We start from the raw sequence: 9,172 nt of genomic DNA, 5'->3' as shown, positions 1-9,172 counted from the left end.
TGCACGTTTTGGTCATCTGAATTTTGCCAGTTTGCTGCGTTTGCAGAAATCTGATATGGTTGCTTCTTTGCCGCCTCTTGAAGCACCTGTCAAACATGTTTGTGAAGGCTGTATTCTGGGTAAAATGCAGCGTTCTAAGTTTCCAAAGGATGGTTCAGTTAGGGCCACATGCAGGTTGCAGCTTGTGCATAGTGATGTTTGTGGGCCCATGCAAACTCCGTCCTTGGGCAATTACCTGTACTTCGTGACTTTCATTGATGATTACTCCAGGCATGCATGGGTATTTCCACTTAAAGCGAAGTCCGAAGTTTTTATGTGCTTCAAACAATTTTTGGCTATGGCTAAAAATGTCTCAAAATGTACTATGGGCACCCTCCGTTCCGATCGAGGGGGGGAGTATATGTCTCATGAATTTAATGCATTTCTGGCTAGTCGTGGGATAAAACACCAATGTACAGTGCCTTATACACCTCAGCAAAATGGTGTTGCTGAGAGGAAAAACAGGTCACTAACGGAAATGGCACGATGTATGGTCAAAAGTCAAGCTTTACCGCATTCTTTTTGGCTTGAGGCCATCATGTGTGCCACTTATGTACTTAACAGGTGTCCTACGAAAGCTTTGCAGTCTATTACTCCATATGAAGCATGGCATGATAGAAAACCTTCTATTGAGCACATGCGTGTTTTTGGCTGTTTGGCATATGCTTTGGTGCCACAAGTGCAGCGCAGAAAATTGGATGATAAGGCTGTCAAATGTATTTTTGTTGGTTATAGTGCTGAAAGCAAAGGTTACAGGTTGTATCATCCGCAAACAAAACGTATTCTGGTTTCACGGGATGTAGTGTTTGTGGAAGACTCTGTTCAGCCCTTACTGTCATGTACTAGAGACAGTAATGTAAGCTCACAGGACATTTATGACACTTTGTTGCCTCTTTTCAGTGGTGGAAATACGAATGTAAGTTCCAATGTGTACATGATGTACTTGATGAGGAAAGGGCTGAAAATGAGCAGGCTAGAGGTATGCCAAAATGGCTGGTGCACACTTTGCGTGACAGTAAATTGGATGCACCTTTATCTAGTCGTACTCGTTCAGGCTCTCGCCATGCATCTTATGCATCAGATTGTTATGCTTTGGCTGTGTCTAGTTTACATGATGTTGAGGAGCCTCTGTCTTTTGATGAAGCACAGAATTCAGAAAATTGGATTGCTGCCATGAAATCAGAATATGATGCACTTATAGAGAATGACACATGGACTTTATGTGATTTGCCTCCTGGCAAAAAGGCCATTGGTACGAAGTGGGTTTACAAGTTGAAACGCAAGCCGGATGGTGAGATCGATCGCCATAAGGCTCGACTTGTTGCAAAGGGTTATGCACAACAAAAAGGCATAGATTATGAAGAGACTTTTGCTCCCACTTGTCGTATGACTACTGTGCGTTTTCTATGTGCATTGGCATCTCATTTTGGTTGGGATGTACATCAATCAGACATTGTTACTGCTTTCTTGAATGGTGACATATTTGAGGAAGTTTATGTAACGCAGCCTCGCGGTTTTGTCATAAAAGGACAAGAGGACAAAGTGTGCAAATGTAAGAAGGCTTTGTATGGGTTGAAGCAATCTCCTCGTGCTTGGTATGAGAAAGCTGACACTCATTTGGTTAAACGAGGCTTTCGTAACAGTCCAACAGAAAGCACATTGTATGTAAAGCGTGAGGATGATGTATTTCTCATTGTGGTTCTTTATGTTGATGATTTGCTGATCACTGGACCAAATGAGAGACATATTGCTGAATTTAAGGCTGATTTGAATGCTACTTTCAAGATGAAAGATTTGGGGCTGTTGCATCATTACTTGAGTATACAGTTTAAGCAGTGTGATGGTGGTATTGCCTTGTGTCAGAAAAGTTACATAGAGACATTGCTATGTAAGTTTCGACTTGAGGATTGCAAACCTATTGCCACTCCCATGGAAACAGGTTTGAAATTGAGTCTACATGATGCTGGCGATCCTGCTGATGTCACTCTTTACCAAACTGCTGTTGGCTGCCTCATTTATGTATGCAACACGAGGCCAGATATTCAGTTTGCAGTCTCGCAGGTCAGCAGATTTATGCATAGCCCAGGGTCTAAGCATTGGCAGGCTGTCAAGAGGATTTTCCGCTACCTTAGTGGCACTTTACATCTTGGCTTGTTTTATCCCAAGGGGGGATCATTGCCGCCAGACTTACATGCTTTTTCGGACTCAGATTGGGCTGGTTGTTTTGACACGCGAGTGTCCACAAGTGGTTTTTGTTTCATGCTTGGCAGTTCATGTATATCATGGTTAAGCAAGAAGCAACCTACTGTGGCCACTTCGAGTTGTGAGGCTGAGTACAGGGCAGTCTTCACAGCTACGGTTGAGTGTGTATGGCTCAGACGCCTTATGGCTGACTTGGGTGTTGGACAGGACACTGCCAACACTATCTACACTGACAGTCAGAGCGCATTGGCAGTTGCAAGGAACCCAGTTTTTCATGCTCGCACAAAGCACATTGAGGTGCATTACCACTATGTCAGGGAGAGGCTCTCAGCAGGAGAGATCAGCTTGGCTTATGTGCCAACACAGGATAACCTTGCAGATCTTTTCACAAAGGCATTGTCTCGTGAGAAGCTTGAAGCTTTCCGCAAAGCTTTGGGCTTACTCCCCTTTGTGGACTGATCCTGTCCTCAGGGCATGGCACTTCCCTTTACTCATGTGCCAGCTCTCGTTCACCGCATCACTCCAGGGGGGATTTGTTTCCATATACATGTGGTAGTGATGTGTGTGAACACACTAGGACCGCCGGGGCATTTTTTCCCTCTTTAGGAGGTTTTTTCCCCCGTGCATTGTATATACGCCCATCACTCTAGGGCTATCTATCTTCAATTGCACACTAAGTAACACACTCTCTATTGTGTGCTTTGAGCTTCCTTCGTCTTCTCCAAGCTGTGTGTGTTTCTCTGCAACCCTAATTCCAACAACACACACAGTCAACGATATATTTGTTGAGTTAGAGAGAGAGAGAGAGAGAGAGAGAGAGAGATTATCACATGGTGCATCTTATTCATTTCAATTTTTGAGCATTAAAGTCTAGAAAGACTAGAGAGGTGGAGCAAGTGAGACAATAAAGCTATAAAGCATGCTTGGCAAAAAAAAAAACTAGAAAATTTGGAAAAAAACATGCTTGTTGAAATTATAGAGTTCTTTGGACCTAATTTGAAGACGTTGATACAATGATGGAATTTTCCTCGCTTTTTACTTTTGAGGTAGAATTTGAGATTATGATTTTGTTTTTTGAGCATTGATTGCAAGGCTGTGATGTTGCTCTTTTATTGTTTATACGCATATGCCCATGATTCGTTCTCATATTCTCTTTCATCTACCTTCCAGCTAGCATTGCTCTCTCTGGCACCCTGGACCCTTTTGGATCTCTCCCCTCATCTTTTGGCTGCTATCCAAAGGTGCTAATATCATCAACTTAATGTGATCTCTTCACCATCACACAAAATGATGTTAAATTGAATCTTTCTCCATTGATCTTGCTTTCTTGGTGTAGTATGCAAACAGCCAGCCACCTGAGCTTGAGATCTCTAGCCATCTCTCTCTCTCTCTCTCACACACACACACACAAGTGTAGTTGGAGGTCCTACCAACAATCTCTCTTTCCAACACACCCAGGGTGTGTGTTTATTTAGTTTCTAATCACCTATCCTAATTCATTAGAGATCTAATTAAACACTAATCACTTTTCAATACAGTGTGTGCAAACTATGTTTCTTTGCAGTAACAAAATTCTTGGATAAATCCGCTCAAATTTTCTTCCAGTTGATCTTATTGGGTGTGATTCCACTTTATGGATTATGGGTTGGCCTACTCCACAAGGAGCACACAAGGAACCACTTGACTACCCCTTGCATTATATATTTGGGTGCTTTGGTTATGAGTTTAAGCACTATATTTTGTGACCAAGGCAAGGGGACCTCAAGGCTGGCAGTCAACTCAATTTGAAGAGATTTTGGGTCCATAAGGGGCACGTACTATGGGAATCTTCACCTTAAAAAATGGACAACAAACACTCTCAATTTGAACCTAAATCTTAGGTTTGACTTGAAAGCTCGTTTCCCACAAGCCATCCTCACTAGATCCAAGCTTCAATGCCCTATCTTGTAGGAGTGGATTCCCACCTCAACTTTGTGTTTTATAAGAGAGCACTACCACCACTACCAGTTGGTAGTTGGTTTAATCTCTGTAAGAGTGAAGTCCCACAAAGTATCATCTTGCAACCAAGGAACTTCACATAAAAGTGAAAGCCAATACTGTAATAGGCTACTCCCACAAAATTTCTAGACCAAAAGGTGATCTCTTCTTCAACCCTCAAAGAGGGCTTGTGCATTTAAGTCTATTATTGGAGAAAAAAAAATATTGTCTCTTTCTTTTAAACTTAAAAGGTCAAATTTTTTTGCATCCTAGCACAACACATACACACAAGGAAGACAAAGTTGAGGGGGTACTAAATGAAAAAGGGTTTATGCAAATCTGCAAGGTTGTCTTGTGTCAGCACATAAGCCAAGTGGATCTCTCCTTTTCAAAGTCTCTCCCCTGACATAGTGAGAATGCACCTCAATGTGATTTATGCAAGCATAAAAAATTGGGTTCTTTGCAATTGCAAATGTGCTCTGACTGTCAGTGTAGATGATGTTGACAATGTCCTATCCGACACCCAAATTATCCATATAAGGCGTTTGAGCCATACAACTTAATCGTAGCTATAAAGACTTCCTTGTACTCATCTTCACAACTAGAAGCGGCCACAATAGGTTGCTTCTTGCTCAACCATGATATGCATAAAATATCGAGCATGAAACAAAAACCACTTATGGACACTCATGTGTCATTACAATCAGCCCAATCTAAGTTCAGAAAAGTATGAAAATCTGGCCACAATGACCCTCTCTTAAGATAAAATAACCCAAGATATAAATTTCCACTCAAGTAGAAAAAGATCATTTTAATAGCTTGCCAATGCTTAGACCATGGGCTATGCATAAATCTACTGACTTATGAGATTGCAAACTGACTATCCAACCTCGTATTGCATACATAAATAATGCATCCAAATAAAAAGGGACATCAGAAAGATCTTCAACATCATGAAGACTCAATTTCAGGCTTGTTTCCATTGGAGTAGCAATAGGTTTGCAGTCCTCAAATCTAAACTTACATAGTAATGTTTCTATGTATCTTGCTTGACACAAAGCAATACCTCCATCACACTCCTTAATCTGTACACCCAAGTAATGATGAAAAAGTCCCAAGTCTTTCATCTTGAAAGTGGCATACAATTCAACCTTGAATTCATCCATGTGTGTCTCATTTGGACCAGTAATCAGCAAATCGTATACTACAAAACAACAATGAGAAATGCATCACCCTCACGCTTGACATACAAAGTGCTCCCAGTTGGATTGTTACAAAAGTTGGATTGTTACAAAAGCCTTGTTTAACCAAATGTTTGTCAACTTTCTCATACCAAGCATGAGGAGATTGCTTCATTCCAAAAAAATCTTTCTTATATATACACATTTTATTTTCTTGACCTTTTCTAACAAAACCGTGAGGCTGTGTTACATATACTTCCTCAAACATATCACCATTCAAGAAAGCAATAAAAATGTCTGATTGATGTACATTTCATCCAAAATGAGTTGTCAATGCACATAGAAAATGAATAATAGTCATACGACAAGTGGAAGCAAAAGTCTCTTCATAGTCAATGTCTTTCTGTTGTGCATAACCTTTTGCAACAAGCCTAGCCTTGTAGCGATTAATCTCAACATCTGCTTAGCCTTGTTGCAATTAATCTCAGCACCCACTGTGCACCAATTTTTTTTAGCCAAGAGGAAAATCACATAAATTCCATGTGTCATTCTCTATAAGTGCATCACATTCTAATTGCTTGGAAACCATCCAATTTTTTGAATTTTGTGCTTCATCAACAGAAAAAGGTTCCTCTTCATCACATAAACTAGAAACAACCAAAGATAACAATCGAATGCATATGATGCATGGCAAGAACCTGATTAAGTACAACTAGACATAGGTGCATCCAATTTACTATCATGCAAAGTATGCACTAGATATTTTGGCATGGGAAGCCTCTTTTACTCTTTTGGGATGCGTTTTGAGCTAGTTTGCTCTCTACTTGCGTATATGGTTATGCACTTTACACTCGGATGAGCAATTTGTCCCAGTTTATGCTTGCATATAGCAGATTGTGGAGTTATTTTATGCATATGTGAGCATCGATTTTGATGCGTTTGGTCATGATTTTCATGATTGCATAGTGGTCGAGTGATCTCCCACTTTGTTGCCATTTTGGCGTTCACATATGGCAGCAAACATGTGTGACATTGAGAGACGACGGTCTCGTTCTTGCGATCAGATAGGGCACATTATGCGCCGTTGTTTCAGGCGTATGAAACGGCAATGGAGATCTATGCATGGTGCACATGAGTTTTTGACACGTGCTAGAGTAGTGGCTTCATATGTCAGTGATGGTGATGTCACATTTACTTTTATCATTCCTCCTAATTACATGTCTTTGAGCAGTGACTTCTCCACGTTCGTTGCTAGATGAGGATGCAGTTTTCCATATCACATCGTCGTGACTGGTTACCACCTTCTCTAGTGGGAGTTTTGATTGTCTACACTTAGCCAATGGTTTGGCATTTGACATTGCAGGTGCAGGAGATGTTTGTTTGTCTTTGCCCAGTGGTGCATGATACACACTACGGCATGTGCGCTATGTTCCTCAGCTGAGACAGAGCTTGATCTCATTGAGAGAGTTAGTAGACTTGATTGTTAGATACTCCTTAGAGAGCAGTTTTTCCAGATGCATTGCGGTTCATTAATGATTTCCAGAAGAGCCCGCAGCGGCCTAGTATATCCTATGCATGTCTCTGAGGTTCAACACGGCGTAGTCTCGATTTTGTTGTTGCGCATGTTTTGAGCGAGAGACGAGACGTTTCTCTTTTGCAGGTGAGCTTCACCATGCTCACGAGAGAGAGAATTTAGCTGTGCAAGACATGTCAGTAGCCTCTGTAGAGACAGAGATAGAGCGGCAGTGCTCTAGTGAGACATAGCAGGTGTTGTCAGACTTTGTGCAGGTCCCTAGAGACACAAACACATATGACAAACATGGAGTTCTTTGATATGTTCATGTTATAGGCTAATGAGTTGGTAATAGGACACACAGTTTTGCCTATAGGTGAGAGGGACGTAGCTTTCCCAGTGTCGGTGTTGACACATCCATACGCGATGGATAGTCTTGATGATGTAGTGATTACAATTAGCGCAGGGGAGGCGAGTATAGCAAGGTTTCCGCAAATTTTGTCAGTGTTTGGGCGTCTCATGTTCGACTTGTTAGTGTCGAGGCCCGATCTAGCAGTTGTAGTGGGAGCATTTGCAGCAGGGGTTGTCAGTCGTGCGATGGCTAACACTAGCATGATGCATAGTGAAGTTTTGTAGACCATACAGAGTAGTCTACGAGATTTAAATGCAGACTCTAGCGTGGGTACGCATGCTCGCCTACCACCAGAGCCGATACGACTGCGTGTAGATCGACAGAGTGAGTCAGTGGGCATAGGTTAAGAGAGTCTCTCACCTAGTTTCTTGTACATACTAGTAGCTTAGCTAGTAGGCCTCACTTATCGACGCATTGCCTTTAAGTGGGAGATTGTTGGGGCAAAGGTGCTACGCCTTTGCCCGAGGCCGGACGTCCAATGTCCGGTTGCCCGTCCGCGTGTGTAAAGAGCACCTCATTCATTACTTCCTGAGGTTGCTCCACCCACACCGGTCTCGTGCTCTTCCTCCTCCCTGCACGCACCGCACCATGCACGCACAAATCCGTGCACACGCGCACTCACAACAAGAAGTGATCAAAGGTTTGAAAAACTAGAGTTGAATTACAAAGAAGTTAGTATCGCGGCGACCATATGGGCATCCTTTGTTTTATATGGTCATCCTTTGTTTTATCAAGCTCAAGCTTCTAGAGTCAATTAATAGGTCATGGATGACCTTTACCGTTTTTGCTATTATGCTATGCACAACTATTCATTAGTGTTGTTAAATTTTTATGTTTGGGTAAGACCTAGCATGTAGCAATCTTGCATTGACCCTTTAACAAAGAGAGTCAAGTTATAGTGTTGGTCTGTTTGTAACTCCATAAAATGTCCTCTTTGAATCATGAACCCTCTTCTAGCATGCAAGAAGCCCTATGTGAAGAGCACTACTTACAGAGACAAATCAATGTCGATGGTTGTACACGTGCCCATTGAGAGGACAAAGGGAATTGGCTTGTTCAATCTCCTCCCAACCTATTCTTATGTAGCCATCTACTACACAAGACCCCTTTCCCAAGCCATGTGGGCTCATAGCCCCCTTGCTAGGCCTTGCCTGGATTCTTGTTTCCACACAGTTCCCCCCTTGGAGAATAGTTTTTTTCCTTGAAAACAAAAGTGGAAAATTGTTTCTTAATGACATTTGAGTTATCCCAAGTGGAATGCTCTTCAAGCTTGTCCTTCCGCGTAACCAAATTTTTTTGGCATTCATAATGCCTTGTGCATAAAATATGAGACTCCACAATACGTTTTGGTTCATGATAAAAACTTGGCGGTTGAATAAAAGCAATCAAAACATTTTGTGTCTACAATATTTTCATCATTGCATACCTGCTTCCTCAAACCCTAACATGGAACACTAGATGCACACTTGAGGATGGTGAGTCCAACTTATATGCAACATCACCTATGTCTTTTAGGACCTTAATGCACAACAATAATGAGGGGATAACTTTGGAAGTGAACTGTTCAAGGCGGTCTTGGGATTCTTAACCCTAACATCCATGTAGAGGCTCAGTGTGCCAAATTTATGGTATCACTTGCTAAGCAATACCAGGCTTGGGCGATTATGGCCAAGGCTAGAAAAACTTGATCACCTTCTTCAAAAGTAAACTATCTTCATTTTTTTTATTAGCATACATCTACGATATATGTATTGTGCTCGTTTAACATTCAAATGAGTAGCATGTAACATAGACATATAATCTTATAAGAAGTCCTTGATTTGTTGGATATTTTCCTTGTCTAACCCC

Source organism: Adiantum capillus-veneris, chromosome 10, assembly GCF_014529385.1.
Source record: "Adiantum capillus-veneris isolate H3 chromosome 10, ASM1452938v2, whole genome shotgun sequence".
NCBI classification, from domain to species: Eukaryota; Viridiplantae; Streptophyta; class Polypodiopsida; order Polypodiales; family Pteridaceae; genus Adiantum; species Adiantum capillus-veneris.
The sequence above is the reverse complement of the archived record's forward strand: the minus strand, read 5'-3'. Positions refer to the sequence as shown.